The sequence below is a fragment of the Arachis ipaensis genome, chromosome B9, assembly GCF_059453495.1.
Source record: "Arachis ipaensis isolate K30076 ecotype BB chromosome B9, ASM5945349v1, whole genome shotgun sequence".
NCBI classification, from domain to species: Eukaryota; Viridiplantae; Streptophyta; class Magnoliopsida; order Fabales; family Fabaceae; genus Arachis; species Arachis ipaensis.
In genome coordinates, this window is record NC_142444.1 from 42145840 (window position 1) to 42150474 (window position 4635).

General features: G+C 38.1%; 1 non-coding gene across 1 annotated transcript; it reads left to right on the plus strand.

Annotated features, from left to right (window-relative positions):
- Positions 1–1752: 1752 nt before the first annotated feature.
- On the plus strand, positions 1753–1860 carry LOC148544446 (small nucleolar RNA R71). The gene has a single exon (XR_015901126.1). It is a non-coding gene; the product is annotated as a small nucleolar RNA R71 (small nucleolar RNA).
- The last annotated feature ends 2775 nt before the right edge of the window (positions 1861–4635 follow it).

A 4635-nucleotide genomic window follows, 5' to 3' on the forward strand; every position in this document is an offset into this window, starting at 1 on the left:
AATTTAACATAGATAAGTAAAAATTGGTTTGCCTCCCAACAAGCGCTTCTTTAATGTCAATAGCTTGACAGTGAGCTCTCATGGAGCCTTACAGATGTTTAGAGCAATGTTGGAAACTCCCAACACCAAACTTAGAGTTTGAATGTGGGGGTTCAACACCAAACTTAAAGTTTAATTGTGGCCTCCCAACACCAAACTTAGAGTTTGACTGTGAGGGCTCTGCTTGACTCTGTATTGAGAGAAGCTCTTCATGCTTCCTCTCCATGGTAACAGAGGGATATCCTTGAGCTTTAAACACAAGGGAGTTTTCATTCACCTGAATGATCAATTTTTCTCTGTCAACATCAATCACAGCTTTTGCTGTGGCTAGGAAGGGTCTGCCAAGGATGATGGATTCATCCATACACTTCCCAATCTCTAGGATTATGAAATCAGCAGGGATGTAATGGCCTTTAACTTTTACCAAGACATCCTCTACAAGTCCATAAACCTGTTTCTTTGAATTGTCTGCCATCTCCAGTGAGATTCTTGCAGCTTGTACCTCAATGATCCCTAGCTTCTCCATTACAGAGAGAGGCATGAGGTTTATGCTTGACCCTAGGTCACACAGAGCCTTCTCAAAGGTCATGGTGCCTATGGTACTAGGGATTGAGAATTTTCCAGGGTCTTGTCTCTTCAGAGGTAATTTTTGCCTAGTCAAGTCATCCAATTCTTTGATGAGCAATGGAGGTTCATCCTCCTAAGTCTCATTACCAAACAACTTGGCATTTAGCTTCATGATTGCTCCAAGGTACTTAGCAACTTGCTCTTCAGTAACATCTTCATCCTCTTCAGAGGAAGAATACTCATCAGAGCTCATGAATGGCAAAAGTAAATTCACTAGAATCTCTATGGTCTCAGTGTAAGCCTCGGATTCCCATGGTTCCTCTTTAGGGAACTCCATGGAGGTCAGTGGACGTCCATTGAGGTCTTCCTCGGTGGAGATCACTGCCTCTTCCTCCTCTCCAGGTTCGGCCGTGTGAGACGTGTTTATGGCCTTGCACTCTTTTTGGATTCTCTTCTGTGTTGCTTGGGAGAGTGCTAGGAGGGAGTTCAGTAATTTTCTTACTCAACTGACCCACTTGTGCCTCCAAATTTCTAATGGAGGACCTTGTTTCAGTCATGAAACTTTGAGTGGTTTTGATTAGATCAGAGACAATGGTTGCTAAGTCAGAGTAGCTTTGCTTAGAATTCTCTGTCTGTTGCTGAGAAGATGATGGAAAAGGCTTGCTATTGCTAAACCTGTTTCTTCCACCATTATTGTTGTTGAAACCTTGTTGGGGTCTCTGTTGATCCTTCCATGAGAGATTTGGATGATTTCTCCACGAAGGATTATAGGTGTTTCCATAGGGTTCTCCCATATAATTCACCTCTTCCATTGTTGGGTTCTCAGGATCATAAGCTTCTTCTTCAGAGGAAGCTTCCTTAGTACTGCCTGTTGCTGCTTGCATTCCAGACAGACTCTGAGAAATCATATTGACTTGTTGGGTCAATATTTTATTCTGAGCCAATATGGCATTCAGAGTATCAATCTCAAGAACTCCTTTCTTCTGAAGTGTACATGAATTGGTTATTTGCAACCATTTCAATGAGTTCCTGAGCTTCTGCAGGCGTCTTCTTCAGATGAAGAGATCCTCCAGCAGAGCTATCCAATGACATCTTGGATAGTTCAGACAGACCATCATAGAAAATACCTATGATGCTCCATTCAGAAAGCATGTCAGAAGGACACCTTCTGATCAATTGCTTGTATTTTTCCCATGCTTCATAGAGGGATTCTCCTTCCTTCTGTCTGAAGGTTTGGACTTCCATTCTAAGCTTGCTCAATTTGAGGTGGAAAGAACTTTGCCAAGAAGGCATTGACTAGCTTTTCCCAAGAGTTCAGGCTTTCTTTAGGTTGTGAATCCAACCATGTCCTAGCTCTGTCTCTTACAGCAAAAGGAAAAAGCATAAGTCTGTAGACTTTAGGGTCAACCCCATTGGTCTTGACAGTGTCACAGATTTGCAAGAATTCAGCCAAGAACTGATGAGGATCTTCCAATGGAAGTCCATGAAACTTGCAATTATGTTGCATTAGAGAAACTAATTGAGGCTTAAGCTCAAAGTTGTTTGCTCCAATGGCAGGGATTGAGATGCTTCTCCCATAGAAGTCGGGAGTAGGTGCAGTAAAGTCACCAAGCACCTTCCTTGCATTGTTTGCATTGTTGTTTTCGGCTGCCATGGTTTCTTCTTCCTTGAAAAGCTCTGTTAGGCCCTCTAAAGAGAATTGTTCTTTAGCTTCTCTTAGCTTTCTCTTCAAGGTCCTTTCAGGTTCAGGATCAGCTTGAACAAGTATGCCTTTATCTTTGTTCCTGCTCATATGAAAGAGAAAAGAATAATAAAGTAGGGAATCTTCTATGTCACAGTATAGAGATTCCTTGAGGTGTCTGAGGAAAAGAAGAATAGAAGGAGGAGGTAGATAGAAGAGAATTCGAACATATAAAGAAGGAAGGAGTTCGAATTGCACCTTGAGGAAGAGTGTTAGTCCTTTAAATAGAAGGATGTGAGAAGAGGGAAAGAATTTTCAAAAATAAAGTAAAAGATTTTGAAATAATTAAAAGAAGTTTTGAAAATTTGATTGATGATTTTCGAAAACTAAAATTGGGAAAGAAATTAAGTGATTTTTGAAAAAGATTTTGAAATTAGAAATAAAAAAGATATGATTGAAAATTAATTTTGAAAAAGATGTGATTGAGAAGATATGATTGAGAATATATGATTGAAGATCAAATTAAAAAGAGAAAGTTTTAAAATTAAAGTTGATTACTTGACTAACAAGAAATTAAAAGATATGATTCTTAAAATTTTAAAATTTGATCCTTTCTTAATAGGCAAGTAACAACTTGAAAATTTTTGAAGTAAATCTTTAATTATAACAAGAATTTTCGAAAATAAAAAAATGGAAAGAAATTGATTTTGAAGAGATATGATTGAAAATATATGATTTGAAAAAGATTTGATTTTGAAAAATTATGAAGATTTGAAAAAAAATTTGAATTAAAAACAAAATCTTCCCTCTAGTGTCATCCTGGCGTTAAACGCCCAGAATGGCATCCATTCTGGCATTTAACGCCCAAAATCCTACCTTTTTGGGCATTAAACGCTCAGCCAGGTACCTTGGCTGGCGTTTAAATGCCAGTTTTCCTTCTTCACTGGGCGTTTTGAACACCCAGCTTTTTCTGTTTGATTCCTCTGCTGAATGTTCTGAATCTTCAATTCTCTGTATTATTGACTTGAAAAGACATATTTTTGAGAATTTTTTTTGAATTTTTCAATGATGAGAAACAATCAAAATATAATTAATCTTAGGAAACTCAAATCAAACAAACAATGCATGCAGGACACCAAACTTAAAAATTTTCATATAAGAGACACTAACAAATTGAGAATGCATATGAGAAACAACTAAACACACAAAACAAGGGAATTTAAAGATCAGAGCAACGAAATCATCAAGAACAACTTGAAGATTAATAAAGAACATTTTGCATATTTTCGAAAAATGCAAGAAGAATGCAATTGACACCAAACTTAAAAATTGACACTAGACTCAAACAAGAAACATAAAATATTTTTTATTTTTATGATTTTATAAAATTTTTCTGTGATTTTCGAAACTTATATGGAAAAGAAAATAAAGGGATTCAAAACTTTTAATAAGAATTCCAGGAATCATGCAATGTTAGTCTAAAGCTTCAGTCTAAAAAGATTAGACATGTTTGGCCAAGCTTCAACATGACATTACATTCAGCAGCTAAATTGATGAGAATCAATCAGCTTTTGTGATGATAAGAACATCACCTTGAAACTCTAGAATTCATTCTTAAAAATTCTGAAAAGTACCTAATCTAAGCAACAAGATGAACCGTCAGTTGTCCAAACTCAAACAATCCCCGGCAACGGCGCCAAAAGCTTGGTATGCGAAATTGTGATCATCAACAATGGCGCCAAAGACTTGGAGCTCTCAAACGTGAATCACACTTTGTCACAATTCCGCACAACTAACCAGCAAGTGCACTGGGTTGTCCAAGTAATACCTTACGTGAGTAAGGGTCGATCCCACGGAGACTGTCGGCTTGAAGCAAGCTATGGTCACCTTGTAAACCTCAGTCAGGCGAATTCAGATGGTGATAGAGAATTGATAATTAAAAGATGAATAAAACATAAAATAAAGATAGAGGTACTTATGTAATTCTTTGGTTGGAATTTCAGATAAGCGTATGAAGATGCTTTGTTCCTCCTGAACCTCTGCTTTCCTATTGCCCTCTTCCAATCATTCATACTCCTTTCCATGGCAAGCTTTATGTTGGGCATCACCATTGTCAATGGCTACTTCCAGTCCTCTCAGTGAAAACGTTCCAAATGCACTGTCACCGCACGGATAATCATCTGTCGGTTCTCGATCATGTCGGAATAGGATCCATAGATCCTTTTGCGTTTGTCACACGCCCCACAATCGCGAGTTTGAAGTTCGTCATAGTCATCCCTTCCCAGATCCTACTCAGAATACCACAGACAAGGTTTAGACATTCCGGATCTCAGGAATGGCCGCCAATA